Source organism: Canis lupus, chromosome 17, assembly GCF_011100685.1.
Source record: "Canis lupus familiaris isolate Mischka breed German Shepherd chromosome 17, alternate assembly UU_Cfam_GSD_1.0, whole genome shotgun sequence".
In the NCBI taxonomy this organism is placed as follows: domain Eukaryota; kingdom Metazoa; phylum Chordata; class Mammalia; order Carnivora; family Canidae; genus Canis; species Canis lupus.
The window spans coordinates 18,070,504-18,089,056 of NC_049238.1; the positions used below are offsets into that span (position 1 = coordinate 18,070,504).

Below are 18,553 nucleotides of genomic sequence, written 5' to 3' on the forward strand. Positions count from 1 at the left end.
TTTTTTGTTCCTGCCACATTTAACGCTTCAGCCTGAATCTAGCTTTATCACTGCTTTGGGAATTTGTTACAACTTATTTATGAGTATTAAAATTCTGGAATCTTCCCCATCAAAAAAAAGAAAGAAAGAAAAGAACATAGCTACTTTTTGACTTTGAAATTTTACCAGGATGGCAGCTCCAAGAAGATCCCTGCCTGGAGTCCAATAAACCTACAGGACTGGGCAGTCGATGCACCCAGGCTGGTTTGAAATGTGCTGACAGGGCCCAGCTGGGACGGTGCTGAGCAGAGGAGGAGGGAGGCAGGGTCACTCCAGGTCAGGCCTGCCATAGAAGAAGCAGAAGGGAGCTGGGTGGTGGCGATTAGCCTCTCAGGTGTCAGAGGCAGTGCTGTATGGATCCAGTGCATTCTGAAGCCAGTTTGCCTTTCCTAGGTGTTTGCCGAGACCCTCCTATGTGCCTTACTCTGTGCCTTCCTGATCCAGGTGTTGGAGCTGGAAAGGGCGTGACAGAGGCAAGAGAAGCATAGAGCAGGCCCTGCTCTGAGATCATGCAGGGTATCGAGGCAGAGACCCTGGTTCAAACACAGGGTTGGCTATAGGATGACGTTTGACCAAAGGCTGAACTCAGAATGGGCTCTGGACAAGGAATGGCCAGGTCTTTGGGGGCCGGAATGACTAAGGCAGTCTTTTCCTATGGGTCGTGAGAGCACTGAGTTGTAGGATCCTGAGGTTTGGACTAGTTGGAGAGAGTGTCAGTTCTCTCTTTTGGTTCTCTGCTTTGGTTCTGTTCCCTTAGGGGGTTTGATGTACTTCTGGGCTCCTTACCCCACCAGGGTGCCCACCGTGTTTGAGACTTCCTTGGACCCCTACAGTCCTCCCCCATCACCATCCCATGTCCCTGAGGTGAGAGTGGCTCTGGAATTCCCTTTTCTCCCTTCAGGGTGTCATAGGATTGCGACAGGGTCTGGCTGGTTTGGGATAGCCAATGAGAGTTTCCCAGGCTTTGAAGCACCAAGAGCAGAGGCCCTGCAGTCAGATGAAAGGCCCCCTCCTTGCCTGTTGGCAAGGAATCCAAAGAAAATTTAAGGAATCCTGCTCCTAAAGAGAATGAGGGTCAGCACATGAATACCAGCCCCCATGGGCCCCAGTGGAGGTCTGCAGGTGGCCAGCATTGCCCTAGAGAGGGCTTATTTGAGACACTCCCTCAGCAGACACCAAAGCATATATCAGAAGCTCATTTTTTACAGCTTGCCCATTTATTCATTCATTTCACAAATTTGTATTGAATTTCTGCTTTCTGCTAGGAGCTGATGTTCTGACTAGAGCAGGGGCTGGCAGATGTTTTCTGTAAATATTTTAGGCTTTGAGAGCCATACTGCCTTTGCCACAACCTACCCAACTCTTGTTGGGTGAAAGCGACCACAGACAATACATAAATGCATGGGTGTAGTTTTGTTCCAATAAAACTTTATTGACAAAAACAGGTAAGGGGCTGGATTTGGCCCAAAGACCATTGTTTGCCAACCCCTGGGCTAGAAACACAGAGGTGAACAAAAGTGGACATAGTCTCTACCTGCTGGGGCTTACACTCTAGGCTAAGAAGACAAATTAATCATATAATCACAAACATGAACACTGGTGCTCGAAGGAAAGATATATTCTCAAAGCTCCAGAAACAGGGATGTGATAGAGTCTCAGATCAATGAACCCTTGATGCTTGATTTAGGCTTTGAAAAAGCATAACCAGGTGAAGAGAGGAAACAGCACATCGAAAGGCCCTATGGCAGGAGCCTGGAACATTCCAGAAACTTAAGACCAGTGTGGTAGAGTATAGAGGAGAGCAGCGGGGAGGAGTAAAATGAGGCCGTAACCAGTCCACACACAGCCTTGGGGCCATGCGGGAGCTCCAGTCTATCTGGGACTAATGAGGAAGGCTTGAAGCAGATGAGAGAAAGAATCAGATTTGCATTTTGAGAAAAATCTCTCTGGCTGCCACGTGAGAAGAGATCAGAGCAAAACAAGTGAAGATTCAGGGAGGCCAAAGAAAAAGCCTGTTGCAAGACAGGAAAGTGGTAATGGAGGTAAAGAGAAGCAGATGGAGATAAGAGATCTTTCAGAAGGATGGGTAGGGCAGGAGAGAGCCTGTAGGACGGCTGCGTGTCAAGTTTGTACAATGAGATAGAAGTGCTGTCTACTAAGATCCGCAGCCCTGGGGAAGTCCCCTGGCTTTTTTGTTTTGCTTGGTTTTGTTTGTTTTGGTCAGAGGAAGGAGCATGATAGGTTGAGTTGCCTTTGAGACATCAAATTAGAGGTGTCAGGTAAGCAGATCGGAGATGGAGCCCAGAGGAAAGGTGGGGACTGCAAGTAGATGTGCTTTGGGGAGTTGTAGCATGGAGGGGTACCTGAAGCCTTGAGCATGGCTTAGGTCACCTGGGGGAAGAGAACGAAGTCAGAAGAAGGGAGCTTAGGGAAAATCCTCAGGAACCCCCATACTTAATAACCAGAGGGAGGTGGGCGAGCTGCAACACAGACAGACCGTGTCACAGGGAGGAAATGGGAGATTGCTGTGGCCCTGAGCTAAGGGAGATGGTGTCTCAAGCGAGATTCAGCCTATAGACACGGCACAGTTGACCTGGCCGCTCATATCCTGTGGACGTTCGGACTGGTCAGTGCATGCGCTATGATGGGTTGGTGCCCACACTGTGCAGTTATTAAATATCAGACTGTCAAGCCTGCATCCCAGGAATGGCCATCAGGGTAGAAGGCTTCTGAGGGAGCAAACTAGTTGGGAAAGTGGAAACATTTCACCCGATTTAGCAACAAGGAAATGGTTGGTGCCTTTAGCAAGAGAACTTGAGACGGAGCGATGGGCTACAAAGGGAATGGTGGGTAAGGAAGCAGACAGAAGGTCCAGGCAGCTCCTGCCCAAGTTTTGCTGGGATGCAGAGCAGCCAAATAGGACAGATAGTGGGGAAACTGGAGGCAATGGGGGGTTGACATTTTTCTTTAAGATATTGAAATGATGAGAGGCACTTGTTTGTTCAATACTCACACTGTAAAAAAAAAAATACACTGTGTGTTTAGTGACTTATCAAATGCTGTCATGTTCATTTATTCATTATTTGATCCCACATGCCTATCTCATCCTGGGTGTTGTGGGGGGCAGGTATTTACTATGTTATGAGCATAAATTCATTGTATTTCCTTCTTTCCTTTTCAGTGGACATTTATTGAGTGCTTACTATTTGCCAACTACTGGACCAGGTCCCCGTGATACAGAAATGAGTACATTAAAAGCCTATGTGTCCAAGGGGCTTATAGTCGAGTACAGTGGTTATCAGCCAGGGGTAATTTTATCCCCTTTTCTACCTTGGGGACAGTAGGTGATGTCTGGAGTTATTTGTGATTGTCACAACTTGGGGGCAAGGGAGAGAAGAGATGCTACTGGCATCTAGTGGGTAGAGGCCAGGAATGCTGCTAATCAGCCAACATAGTACCAGACAGCCCTTTCAACAAAGAATTATCTGGCCCAAAATTTGGATAGAGTACAAGGTGCCTCAATAAATGTGTGCATATGGGACACCTGGGTGGCTCAGTGGTTGAGCGTCTGCCTTTGGCTCAGTGTGTGATCCACGGTTCCAGGATCGAGTCCTGCATCAGGCTCCTGCAAAGAGCCTATTTCTCCCTCTGCCTTTGTCTCTGCCTCTGTGTGTGTGTGTGTGTGTGTGTGTGTGTGTGTGTGTGTCTCATGAATAAATAAATAAATCTTTAAAAAAAATAAATGTGTGCATATGGAAACTGCAGGAGCTCAGAGGATGGGCACTTAGGCACGCGCAGTGGAACTGGCCAAGCAGAAGATGAGGGACAGACAGGACAGGTGGACACAGCACCTGTGGAAAGGCACGAAGGTCAGGAAGAACATGGTGCATACTCAGGAGCTTCCAGAAGCTCAGAGCCGAGGCACCGCGGGCAATAAGGGCAGAAGTCTCTAGAGTAGGGCCAGGGCCATAGATACCATGCCAAGCATTTTGGATTTTGTCTATTCAATGGGAGGATTCCAAATGAGAGCAAAGCAGATTTGTGTCTCAGGAAGATCATTCTGGTGGCAGATGAGAACAACCAAAAATCACTAACCTTTATTGAGAATATACTATGTGCGTCAGGCACGTTTCTGCATACTTTATTGAATTACCTTATTTGATCTTCCAACAACTCTCTGGAGGAAGTGCTCTTGTTATCCCATTTTACAGCTGAGGAGACAGAGGCAGAGAAGTCATGAAGCTTGCTCAGCACCAGAGAACTAGTCAGTGGAGGAGCCAGGATAGACCCAGCAAGCATGAGATGTGGTTCTTCCCATCTCCCCTTGGAATCTGGAACCAGACTTGAGCATCCGCAGGGTCTCAATTCATAATTCATGTGCTCCGGTGCTTTCTGCAGCTGCTCCAGGAATCCCACGCCTGCAGCTCTGAGGAGTGTGGCCTTGGGCTAGCCGGCTTAATCCTTCCTGATTAGGAGTTCTCATGTCGCTGTTAATTTTTAGGCACTTTGTGGCTGAAATGCCCCATCGAAAGACAAACACTAGAGAGAAGTGTGCTTCTGGGAACTCAGAATTGTTCTCTGCTGCCTGGGATTTTCAGAGGACCCCAGGAACCTCTGTAACTGCTTCAGCAGGACACCACACCCATTGTCAGATGCACCCTTCCTCCTCTTATCTTTGCTGCAGGGGGAAGAAGTGGGTCTGCATAAGTGATAAAATTTAAAGCATGTCTCAGCACCCAAAGCTTCATCACAAGCCAGTGTAGATCTGGCTTCCTCACCTTCTAGTAACAGCAGCCGCTCCTTCTATCAGGATGAGTAGTCCAGTGGGCAGCCTTGGCCCAGCACCAACAGGCGTGAAGAGCGGGATCCCAGGGATTGGAAGTGGAAGGGACTGCTCCAGGCTAGAGGGGAGAAGAGATTTTGCCGCTGGGGGAGGCCGAGGGTGATGGACAGAGTTAGGACTAGAGGATCGCTCCTGCCTGGCACCTTATGGTTTCCTCCCGTTTGAAAAGACCAGACGTACCTTTTCATATTTAGATAGGCTTTTCAATAAATGTGTCTTCATTTTTTTTTTTTCTTTTTAAGGCAGTTGGTAGGTTCTGGGAGAGCTTTGGAAATGCAAACTGGTCTGTGATCCAGAAGGAAAGCCTCCTGAAGAGAACGCAAACACTGCAGTGCTCTAGATTAACCCACTACAGGTAGATTCTTTGAGGTTAGCCCCAAATTACTCCCACCGGCCAGATGAAGAGCCTTAGGCCGAACCACTGCTGCATGGCGTATCCATGGGAGAAGCCATGGTCAGATGTCTAGATTTTCTTACACATTTCACTTTGTCATTTAAAGATTCCTTGGTAGGACAGAGAGTTCTCTGGGCTTCAGTTTTCGCATCTGTACAATGAAGGAATTGTTGAATTAAAGATTGTCTAGTGTGGCTTTGATTTGTAGATTAAATTGGGCCTTTGCCAGGATGGTGACCACCTCTCTACAGCGCCAAGAAAACTAACTACCCACCCAAATATAAAATATTCCCCCACTTTCCCAAAGAAAAGGTCTCTGAAAAAACCTTTTCAGCCACACTGAATATATGAATTTTGGGGAATATAGATGCACATATCTATAGTATTACACACTGACATAGAGTATATTGTTGTAGTACAGATAACTTATCATTTACTTAAAATATGTAATTAATTGCCTTAGTTACACATCTTTAGAATTAGAACATCTATAGCATGCTAACTTTAAAATACGACTTTTTTCACTGATAGATTTCACGAATCATCATTCAAGCCTGTCGCGTGCAGTTTCAACTCCAATGGGTGTTTCGTTCCCAGTGTACTCTTTATCACTAGAGCAGCTTTGTTTGTTAAGTAGGCTCCATGCCCAACATGGGGCTTGAACTCATGACCTTAAGATCAAGAGTCAAAAAAAAAAAAACAAAAAAAGATGATCAAGAGTCACGTGCCCTACGGACTGAGCCTGCCAGGCACCCCACTAGAATAGCTTTTTTGAGTCCCCTGACAGTTTTCCAGAGGTCGCGATTCTTACTTCCATCCAAGTTTTCAGGAGAAGCCACTTTTGAATCTGGGAATTGCACCTTCCTTTAAAATTGTGTCCCAAGCCACCAGACCCAATTCCTATCAGGTGTAACCATTGTTGTGCCGTTTCCATTTGCCTCACAGGTGCATGTTCATGATTTCTTGCAGCATTTAGCTGTTGTCAGGCATCTTTTTAAAGTGACCTTTTAGTCTTATTTACAACAATATCCAAATCCTAAAAATATGAAGTCATAATCCCAAGAACAACTACACATCTGTTTTTGCTAAATTAGGCAAGAGAGTGCACTGTGAGATACCTTTTTATGGATAAAGAATTTATCAGTCAATCTATTGGGTATATTGAAGAGAAGGCAATCTCCTTTTTCGGATAATGAGAGATGAAGGGAAAATGATCATGTATCTGAGCATAAACAAACATTTTATAACTTGCCAAATTCTCCTTTAAAACTTATCCACTAAAATAAATAAATAAATAAATAAATAAATAAATAAATAAATAAATAAATAAAAATAAAAATAAAAATAAAAATAAAAATAAAAATAAAACCTATCCGCTTAGTACATCGTACCTACGGGCACTCTTCATGGCTGCTCAGCAGAGAGGTCTCGGCTCCAGCCGAGGATGGTGCTGGGGCTGCTCAGCCCACTAAGAACTCTGACCACCATCTTTTCTCACTTTCCAAGCACCAGGAACCACAAGCACCTTCCGGCCACCTTTCTGCCAACCTGCTGCTGGGCTTTTGTGTCTTTTAATGAGCATAGAGTCGTTTGGAAATATGCACTGTGCTCCACAAAAGGAAATAGTAATATAATCAGAAATGATTATATTCCAGCACTTCAGCACTATTGCTACTATTAATGTCCATTATCACTATATTACCTGAAATGTGTTTAACAGTTACAGCTACCAATCAAGGTGCCTGTCCTGGAAAATGTGTATTCTTTCCGCCTGGATCACACTATGTATTGTGCTGTTACTGTTTTAAATTTTTTTTTCAGATAATTGGAACCTGCTACTTCATACTTTGAAAAGTAATGTAGCAGGCGAAGCCCTGAGAGTTGCAGAGCCTGTGCCTCCATCAGGGAAATAATGCAATTTCCACCCAAAATGATTATAATATTATTCAGTGATTACACGGGAGGGGGGGTAGTCTGTTTTTGTTAGACTTTTGAAAGTGGCAAATTGAATTCCATCCAAGTAATCAGAGCTTATAAGGTTCCAACATAGTGTGTTTGCACACGTTGGAAGTTCATTTTCCCAGGGTCCTCCCCAACTATGCGCCCCCACTGCTTTTGCTGACCACTTAGGGCAGACCTGAAATGCCAGGGGGTTAATTCTCTGGCAGCCTCTCTCGGCCTAGGACAAAGGGGGAGTCAGTGAAAAATGCTCCAGCTGCATTTGCACACACCATGGAGTGTGAGGGATGCCTCTGAGACCTGCCCCTCTCTGTCCCCCAGAGGTTCGCAGTGAGATTGGCCTGGGTGCCCACAGTAGTGGTCTGCTCATTTAGGACCATCTGTGTTGGCTTTCTTCACTTACCTGTGTCATTTCCCACTTGCCAAGCTCTCTGAAATCACTACCCAAAGAAATCAGTTGCCTCAAATCCTTATCTGGGCCCTGCTCCACAGGGAGAGGCATACCTGGCCTCCATGCATTTTCTTCCCATTTTAAGGGCACCCAGGGGCTGCTCTGGATCCCACTGTCCTATAATCCATTTCACAGAGGATTCTTGGCAGCACCCAGAAGTCTTGCTGTGTGAAGGCATCCTTATCCTGAAAAACAAAAAATCTTAACTTTTTTTTTTTTGGTTGTGAAGGTGATGAGTATAATTGATTTCTCCTACCTCTTCTCTTAATTATTATTACCCCATTCAAGGAAGACAAGATGACTTAATCCGGGTTGTATTTAAAATGCCCATAATCAAAGTCCTCATTCTGAACATGTTCTCTGTGTGCTTTTAGATAATTTATGTATAATTTTCACAGATTTGTCAACAGCAGCCCTTCCTCATCTAAACAGGCTGCTTGTAGACAGATCACTTAATTTACTCCTCAGTGTTATTTTTCATACATGGTTGCTGCACGGCCGACAGATAGCAGATGATCCTGCTACAGACACGTTTGACATGGCATGTGCTGTGAGCATGAGCAAACTCAAGGTCTCCTACTGTGGCAAGCAGTGTGTGTCTCCCTGTAATGCCAGAAGCGGGGGAGGGGTCCCGGAGAGCATGCAACAGAGCAGATGCTGAGGCTGCAGTCCCTGGCAGGACTGAGGTTTAGAAGAGAGCCTCCCCTTACCTGCGGTAACAGAGGCTGCCCCGGCCCTTCCCCAGCCTGGGTGGGGGTCACCTGCTGACACTTTCTGGCTCCTGCCTCTCTCTCGTGGTCCGTGAGGGCAGGCTGCAGGTGTGGGGGTGGCTGAATCACCCTGCTGGTCTCCATGCTGACTCTGCAGGTTCTCTCACCCTTTAGAACCTAGAGTACACCCTGACATAGAGCCTTCCTGCAGCCTGGGGCCTCCCTCCGCTGATCACCTTCAGTCCCAGGAGTGTTATTAACTTGGCCCTTAGCATCCGCAGCCTTGTGACATCCTGTAATTCTGCATATGGCTGCGTGACCGGGTAGATGCCAACTCTGCCAGCTTCTAGCTGACCTGAGCATCTGTCTGGGAGGCGATGGTGCTGCAGCCACATCCTCACTTTGGAGGATGGGGTACCTAGACGAGGCCAAGAGTGCACACTCTGGGGTGAGTGGGCAGGAGTACAGAAACCCTTCCCTTCAAAGACTAAGTGAGTGCTGATGGATTATTTGTGTCACTTTCGTCTGCTGGGGTAACAGCAAGCAAGTGCATTGTGTTCCAACGGAAGAATGTTCTCTAGACGCGGTAGTCTTCACCATGCCAGCTTGTGACAGAGTGAACCACATCAACTTCTAAATTTTCTCAATGGAGTGTGATGTGTGTAATGTGTAATAAAATATAAATAAGCCTTTAAGAAGCATCTATGTGTTTCTTTTTATCAACCTTTAGATGCGTTCAAGCCAACTACAATTTTATATGAATTCTAGATGATATGTAGTATTTTTATTTGCTACTTCATTGCTAAATGTTTCATATAAAACTGAAGAGGGAAAAAAAAATACACAGTCCCACATATAAAAGAAGAAGCAGATGGCTAAATGTGACCGTGGGAGAGAAGCAGTGAATGGAGTGCTCAGAATGGAGGCTCCCCACTCCTGGGTGCAGCCCGAGATGGAGTGGAGGGAGATTCGTGTATGTGGTTACCTGTGCTCGTTAGCCATTTGCTCCCACTGTGTTTTAAATAGGCCATTAGTATTCAGAAGAATCTACAGGTATCTTTGTTATGGCTTTTTTTTAATCTTTTAAATGTACATATAAATGAGTATGTATTATTTATAGATGTCTTTGGATTTAGAAACATCGAGCTTGAAAAGTAATGCAGCAAGGAATATTTGATTTACTGCTCGCTGGAGAGGAGAGAGGAAGACGGGGGCTTTCTGCAGGAAGGAAGACTGGGTTTGATAAGTTGTTTAACCTTTTTAGGGGACTTTCCTGGAATCTTCACGTCCAGTTAAACCGCAGAGAGATGAGGGGGGGGGGAGAAAGAGACCAGCGGGGGAATTAGGAAGCCAGCACTGCCATCATCCTGCCCCTCCTGCTGATCAGCTGTGTGACCTTGAGCTTGTCACTCACCCACTCTTGCCTTTGGTTTCTTGCCTCTATCTGGATATCAAGCCGTACCAGGCCGCAGCTCAGCGATTCCGTGCATTTGTATCGACTGTTCTGGGCTCTGGCCTGGCTCCTCGGTTGCTGGTTGAGATCGCAGATGTGCCGTGAGGTTGGTGAGCAATGGCTCCATGGTTTTTTTTTGGTTTTTGTTTTTTTTTTTTTTCAGATGGAACGTGAAGCCATGGTGCGATCAAGCCACTTGCCTGCACACGTTGGTAGAGATCAGGAAAACAGAATTAGCTCCTAATTCTATTTTCAGTTCCTAGGCTGTTTCTATATTGGCCAAGAAAAGCAGAGAACTTAGAGAAATTCCTGGTAATGACTGCTTTCTGCCTGGGTACGGAGAAACATGCCTGTCTATGGTTTATTTTTAAATGGATAACTCATCATATCTGGGTAAAAAGTACTGTAATCTCCAAAGGCTTTTCTTTCACAATTTTTTTTCTCTGAGAGTATAGAAACAGCCTCAGATCTACTCAAATAAAACAGCTTTTTACTGGGCAAGGAAGCAGTGGTTTTCAGATGTTGGCCCTGTAGGCTTGGGTTCAGAACAGAGGTGGAAAGAGGGAATAGGAGCCTTAGCGGCATCTTCCCTCAGGCCTGGAGTCTAGTTTACCAATCGCTGGGCAGGGAAGCAGGGGAGAGGCTGAAGCTGCCCCCTCAGAGGACATTCAGGGTCATAGCTGGAGGAGACAAGGAATGGCAGCTGACCAGTGTCAGATGGCCAGGGCTCCTGTACCCGTGGTCAGCCCACTGCTTTGACTACCTCCCAAGGAAGATCCCTGCCTGTGCATTTGTCCCTGCATGCTCACTTCTGTGGAGAGTTCCTGAGAGAAAGCATCACCTCGGGTGATTCCCAGCCCTCCCCATGGCACTGTAGGTATTTTAGGCGCACCTCCTGTGTGCTTCAGTTAGCAGGTATGGCTAAATAATGGTTAGAGCCACCCGTTATGTGTGCCATGGGCTATGCTGAGTGCCTTTCCTACATGCTCCTGACCACACACAGGCCTAGCCAGCCCCAGAACCCATGCAACAGGGAATAGGATGTAAATCCAGAAGGAAGCTCCAACCATGCCATTCAGGCCATGGGGATTCAGACTTGGGAGAAGGGGTTGTCTCATCTCTCTGCATCTCCCAGAACTGACCAGAAACACACTGAGTCTAAAAGCCCAACATGTTTTACTCTGTGAAGTCACTTTTGCCTATTGCTTCTTTCTAAAGCTGTGGGCAGGGAGTGTCAAGGGGGCAGGGGATGCTGTGGGACCACTGTGTGCTCGCTAGCAAGTGTCCGCCAGACTGGCTCCTTCCAGACCCTGGCAGTGAGCAGATGCCACATCCAGTGAATGGGTTTGGTGATTACTTCCCCGGTCACCACAACTCTCTCCTGCCCCCTGGCATGGATGGCTGTGGCCCAGATAGAGGACTTGGGTGTTTTCTGCTGTGGTTGACTACTTGAGGGCTTAAGGTACAGTCAACGGCTCCCAAAGAACTAAAACAAACAACTCCAGGGCCAATGACAAGGAAGGCGGCAGGCCTCAGACAAGAAGCTAGAACAGGAAAGTTGGAAAGAAAGAGGGAATCCCTTGGGCAGCCCAGGTGGCTCAGCAGTTTAGCACCTGCCTTTGGTCCAGGCCGTGATCCTGGAGACACGGGATCGAGTCCCACATCAGGCTCCCTGCATGGAGACTGCTTCTCCCTCCGCCTGTGTCTCTGCCTCTCTCTCTCTCTGTGTGTCTCTCATGAACAAATGAATAAAATCTTTTAAAAAAGAAAAGAAAGAGGGAATCTCTACTCTCTCGGGCTCTGCTATGTGGTCCAGACTTGAAGTGGTCTCTTCCCTGAGTGTGAGTTCCTCCATGGTTGATGCTAAGATGGGGTCCACCCTGTGGAGCTGGGATGAACATGACTGGGACCGTAGAGCCTACTGGAGATAGCTGGGGAGCCAACTCATCTGGCCACGCACTACTTCCTCTGTGCACTGCTACCACCCACCAGTTGGCCTACTGTTCTGTGTTACTCCAAGATTCTAGACAATTCTTATTGAAATGTTACAGCCTCACAGGAGTGTTAGGGAGAACCCAGAGGAGAGACTTGCTCACATGGAGTCAGAGTTTTAAGTGGCACAGCTCCACTGAGGCCAACATGGTGGAGGTGAGCCTCTCTACATGCTCCACTGCACATGGAGACCTGGCAGGTGCTGGAAAGGAGGGTACTGCATGTCTCTCAACAGCAGGAAGGAGAGGGGAACCCATTCACACTGCGGTCCAGCTTGGCAGTATCGGCAGCTGGCCTCCCTGTCAGTGAATTAGAGATGCGGATGCCTGTCCTGCCTCTCCCAGGGTCCGTGTGGCGGTCTAATGAAGGAGAGAAGATGCACAAGCACTCCAAAGAGCCCACAGCACCAGGCGAATGTGAAGCGTCATCATGAAAAGCTTAAATTTATGGGTCTGAAGGAGAAGCAACATCTGGGAAGGAATTATTGCAATTTAAAGGGAGGATGCAGGCCTGTTTATAAGAATGAAATCTGGAAGCAATGTCTGATTTTTTTTTTATTTTTAGCTGGTTTGTATTCCCGTCATGAAACCATGGTGTGAACCTCCAGATGTGTGAAGCAAAATTGTAGAAAATGAGTTGAGTCTGGTAGGCACTTTCCTTCCTTCAACAGAGCCTTACTGAGCATCTACTACGTGCCAGGTGCTATACACGCCACCATGGGCAAGTCAGGCTGTTGGGTCCCCTGGTACCTCCACCCCGGTCCTCACTTAGTGGTCTTCAGAAAATGCAAAGGTCATGCCAGTTCCAGTTCCATTGATCAGGAAATCTGTATTAACTGGAGGAGGGTCTGCGTGCCGGCACCGAGTGGTGGGGCCGAGTTAGGGGATTCCTAGTTAATGCAAGTGCTGAAGGGCCTGCTGGGTGACAAGACGACAGGGTGGGGTGTAGGGGAGGGGGTTGATTTCAATTTTATTTTCTGAACTGTTCCAGTCGCATGTCTGGCAGAGCACTGATGTGACATAATTTAGGATCCGATCAGTCTATGGGCACCCCCTCTTCCTTCTCTGCCCATTCTCCTTGCCCAGACCAGTCAAGGGGGACCTGGAGACGGGCTGTCAAGAAATTTCATTGGGTGATGCACATGCTTGATATTTGCCAGCAGTTTCCTTAAGAGTATCTGTACTGTAAAGAGAAGTCTTCAGTAGGAGAAGGGGTGAAGGCAGGTGGGAGGAGATTCAGGGAGGAGAGCAGGTGTGTGGCCAGGGAAGGAGGGGGGCGGGGGCGGTGCTGGGGGCTGGTGGCCCAGGCAGTGGAGGCTGGACAGTGTGGAACATGGGAAGAATCAGAATTTGCCTGGGTATCCCGGGGCCCCTGCCATGGAGGGATTTGGGGCAGGAATGCTATGACTATTCTGGGGTTGAGCACAATCCCTGTGGCGGCAGCCCGGCCACTTGGGGGCTGTTGCTGTGATCCTGGTGAGAGGCGGGGAGGCCTGGCAGCTCAGCAGTAGTGGAGATCAGAGAGATCAGGTGACCTGAAGACACATCGTTAAGGACAATGCTGTGGGGAAGGGGAACAGGCGGGGAGCAAGAGAGAGGAGGAACAACTGGGATTTTTAAGGCAGAGGAGGTGGCAGTGCTGGATCCTGACATATAAGTCTAGAAGTGGCAGGTCTGGAGAAAGTCAGTTAATGCAAGGGCTAGGGAGGAGGAGGGAGGAGGTTGTAAATCGATTCCAGGAGTGAAGGAAGGCATAAACACTCGCGGATACTATAATGGCTCATCCCCCCCTGCAGCTCCACCCTCCCAGACAAAATCATACTCCTTAGAGTTGAATGTCTAAGAAAGACATTAGAAAGAACTTAAATAGAATTGAATTGAATTTTTTTCTTGGTGGGGGGAGTGATAATAATAATTAAAGAGAAAAGGTTGAGAAACACTGAGTTCAGAGTAAATGGAGAATCCGGTAAGCTACCTTAGTGCTGACTGGTTTTGTGGTAGGCGTGTGGGAGCCAGTCTGTGGCTTCTGTGTTGTGAGAGGGGGTCACCTGGGAACCTGAGCATCACCAGGGCATGAGGGGCTGCGGAGAAGTGGGTGAGGGGCAGCAGCCGAATTGGGTCATAGGGTTGGTTTGGGCTCACCAGGACCAGACTGGAGTGAGGATACCCCCTGCTGCCTGTCCTTTTATCCAGCCCAGGGGTGGTGACTGCAGAGTGAACTCAGGACAGCTCTAATCTTACCACCGATTGGGGCCCCTGGGATGAGGCAGTTGAAGAATTTGGAACAAAGCATGGGATGGAAGGCACACATCAAGAGTTCCAATTCTGGCTTGGAATCTCCCTTACATACTTGCCATGTAACTTGAGGCAGTTCTTATTTTCTGTCTATAAAATGGGAATCCTAATAGTAATCAGCTCATTTACTTTTCTGAGCAAAAGTAAATCAGAAAATGTGAATGAGCGAGGTTTTGTAAACTTGAGGCATTTTGAAAATTTCATGATTCCATCTTAGTCTCTGAAGATCCTGTCTTTCTTTGAAGAGCACATGCCCACACAAAGGCTGGCCAGGCGGTGCATTCCGGCATTGAGAATAAGTAATGGGTCTCATCAGTGGCCGGTTCTGGCTCCTTAATGAAAAGAGGAAACCTCTGCATTGTGTTGGGTGGGTTCTTGCAAGACACTCCATCTCTGCGTGTCCATTCTCTTCTGTAAAAGCAGGCCTTCCGGATCCCTCAGCCCATGAACTGTCGCCAACCTGATGGATAAACCTTTTGAGAGTGTTTATTTCGGGGTTGGCAAGATGCCTGCAGGCTTTGGTGAACCCATGGTTGATGTTATTAATGGATGGGTTGTTTTTTCCCTCTTCTTAAGAGAATGTGAATGAGAGTTCCCCTTACAGGATACATTCAGAGCAGGCCTGTAACCCCCGTGCCAGGGGTGCTCCAGGGTCCTGAGCCTGGACTGACAGGAAGGTGGGTGTGGGAGCTGGGTTTTTTTTTTTTTTTTCCATAGTTTGCAGCCTCTAGTTGTTTTGCTTTTTCCTTCCAAAGAAGAAAGAATCCTGGCTTCCCAGTTGGCTGAGGGCTGGTAGCTGCCCAGGCGCTGGAGCAATAATTGGGTAGCCTGGTCAAGACCCAAGCAGGGCCAGTCTCTGATCCTGCATCAAATGGGAGACTCCCTAATTGGCTTATCCTCTCTTAAGGGCAGTTTCTCTCCAAAAATTGGTATCTTTTATAGGGAAGGAAAAAAATCCTGGGGCCTTTATTTGTAATTCTCTTGGCTATCAATTTGGTTCATGTCAGGAGCCATCTCTATTTATAGGCTTAGAGTGAGAAGGGTCTCAAACATTTTTGGGGGGTTGATTTTAAAGATCTCGCATCATTCTGCAGTTATTTGACCCAAAGACCCCATTGGAGGGTCTCTCATATTGGCCTTTATGCCCTGCCAAACTCAATTAGCATCTCTTAAGTGCCTGGACAAAGTGGGGACATGTAAGACCCTTTTCACAGGCATTGACTTACTACCCACTGTATTTTTTAAACGAAAGGTAAAAGTCCCTCATCCCTTGACTTTTTAATTTTATTTTCCTTAACCCTGGAAGCTGGCCTTTAATGATGAAATTAGTGGAAGAGAAAGGGGTCAGTTTGATCATAGATGTCAAAGTCAAACCCACAGATAGTGCCTTCACCTCAACCTGGAGATGGAAAACCATACCTGTCTCCCTGTCTCCCTCCCAGGAGGGTTCATTCTTGAACCCCTTTCCCCCAGGCCACAGTCTTTGGAAAATTAAAGTTTTCCTATGTTTACATGGGAACAAAATTATTACTAGGAATCAGTTTCTAGTAATTTATTTTAAAAGCACTTCGACCGCCATACATCTCGTTAGAGTAGAATGTGCTTAGGTGCATGGATGTAGCTTGTAGGCCTCCTAAAAAGACAAGCTAACAAATTAGAGGGTCTGGTCTTTGGCACCATGTGATGGGTGCTGTGGGCCAGAAATTCAAATATTAAGATAATGTCTGTTCTCCGGATGCCCAGGATTTGACTGCAAGGAATAGAGGTGGGGTGTATAGAAGAGCAAGAGGAAATAAGTGAAATCACTGAGACATGAACTACTGCCAAATAGGAGCTGAGAAGAGCTAGAAACCCCTGGAGGGAGGAGTTTCTGGTTGGGGTGCGCCCAGATGTCAGCCAGGAGGTGCTCCTTGCCCTGGGCGGTGGAGTAGGTGGTGGAAGTGCGGAGGCAGTGACCTTGCTGCTGCTGCTGCTGCTGCTGCTGCTAATTATGCATCAGTTTCTCTAGTTCCAAGAGTGAGAAAGGAAGGCATTGAATGCCTTGGCCTGTGTCACAAAACTAAGGGGCAGTGTTAGGCTTCCATCTGATCCCTGATTCCAAAGCCCTGCTCTCGACTGCCTCTGAGAACATACCCTCTAGGGTCTTTTTTTTTTTTTTTTTTTACCCTCTAGGGTCTTAACGGGAAACTGGCACACTGAAATGTGTGTTGGGAAGAGAGCTGGTGGACAGGGCTGTTCATAATAATGAGATGCGGGTGCAGAGACCCCGCCAGGGCCGACCCCAGCCCTCAATGGGGTAGGGCAGTTTCCAGCTGAAAGCCGGGGCACAGAGAGGATGTTCTGTGAAGCCCGCAGTGGAGGGTTACAGCCAGCCCGTGAAGTGACTGCAAAGAGGCAGACAAGTAGGGGAATAAACACCCAACCCCACGCCAGTCTCCAGTCTCCCGCTGGGGTCCACACTGCCTGCACCTAACTAGGAATCACAGGGTCTCCAAGCTCCGATGATGCCTTCCATGCAGATCAAGTGAGCCCCCCTGGGGACAGACAGCGTGGAAAGCAGACATGGGGAGTACACCCAGCACAACCTGTAATGTCTAATGCATCAGCTCCCATCACCTTCATAAGCATGTTAGGGAAAAGTCGCAGAGAACTCGGCCTTGCGTGCAGTGCAGTGTATTCTTGTTCAAGACTTTGTTTCAGTTACCTCTTCTAAAAGTGGCCTCTGGGGACACAAAGGAGGGAAGACAAGGCTGTGGTTATCAGAAGATGCTAGGCATCCCTGGTGGCTCATCCCCCCTCCACTGCCCCTCTGGGCCCCGGTCTGACCTATGCCCTGTTCATCTAGCACAGCCTGGAGAACTGAGCCACCTGGTTTAAGGGATGGTGAGCAGATGAAGTTGACAGAGCTGGGAGTCTGTCTCAAGAGAATGAGAGCTCCTTCTAAAGTTGGGTGGCCATGGGAAGCCTAAGTGGCTCAGTGGTTGAGCATCTGCCTTCAGCTCAGGTCGTGATCCAGGAGTCCAGGGATCAAGTCCCACATCAGGCTTCCTGCATGGAGCCTGCTTCTCCCTCTACTTGTGTCTCTGCCTCTCTATGTGTCTCCCATGAAGAAATAAATTATTTTAAAAAAATAAAAAATAAAAAAAAAATAAAGCTGGGTGGCCAGAATCTTGGACTCTCAGTTAGTAGCCTTTCCAGTGGCCTACAAGGCCTTAACACGATCTAGATGCTCACCGCTCCAGCTGAATGGCCTACTAGACTCTCCCCATCCAGCCACAGTGGGCTTCTTGCTGGGCTAGAAGCACGAGAGGTATGCACCCCCCTCCTTCTCACACCCCAGGACACTTGCACTGGCTCTTCTCTTTGCTGAACTCTCAACCCCTGATGCCCACATGGCCCACTCCCTCATCGACTTCCCATGAGCTCAAATGTCATATCTCTTACCCAGACCACCTTCTTTAAACTGATACTTCTGTTCTGTCTTCTTTGATGCATAGCACTGCCTACCTTTTAATATACCGTACAATTTGTACTTCCTTCTTAAGCTTATTGTTGATTCTGTGTTTTCCCCCAGTAGAAGATGAGCTCCATTAGGTCAGGAATTTTTTTTTTCCCTCTCCTTTGTTCACTTATGTATCCTCAGTGCCTAGAACATTGCCTGACACACAGGAGGCGCTCAATAAATATTTAGGGAATGAATGAATGAATAAAATTCTCAAGGATCTAAAAACAATCTGACTGCTGTCTCCCAGGCTTTTCTCTTCACCAACACATATCTGCCAAGGATCTTTCCCAGAAATACATCGATCGTTTATTATCACCAGTACTGTCAATACTTCATGGCCAAAGCAATTGATTTATCCGTGTGCTTCACATAGGCTTGGTAGAGGAAATGTACTCACGACTTTGGCTCTGTGTCAAAATTAAATGGTGACCTTGGCTTACTTTGCTTCCCCACAGAGGTTATTTCTTAATCGTAAAGGGAACACTCTCTCCTTGGGAAAAATAATATTTTTGCCACCTTCAGCTTGAAAATGGCTATTTGATATGGCTCACGTGTGTTTCTGTCAGTGGCAGCTGGAAAAGCTTGGGTTGAAAGAGGCTCGGAGAAAGACCCGTTGCGTTGTTGGGAGAGAAGCTCGTTGCAAGGTGGAATTAGTTTACAATAACTTATTTACCTGTCCAAATCCCTCATATCACATTAAAGCTTTCCCCTACTATCCCGGACTCTGGAGTGCTAAGAGGAAACAGAAAAATCAATTGATAATGATATATTCAGTTTAGAAAAATATATCGATTCCCAGGTAATGACAGCCGTGCATTTTTGCAGTGGAGGATGCCATTTCTTGTCGTGAAGATGGCTTTCACATATATTACATTTGAAAGAGGGAACTGGGAATAGCCCTGCCTCACCATAA

At 47.2% G+C, this 18,553-nt stretch overlaps 1 protein-coding gene across 1 annotated transcript in view; it reads left to right on the plus strand.

Annotated features, from left to right (window-relative positions):
- Nucleotides 1-18,553, plus strand: part of KLHL29 (kelch like family member 29) — a 306,165-nt gene that overhangs the window by 64,371 nt on the left and 223,241 nt on the right. The window lies entirely within an intron of this gene.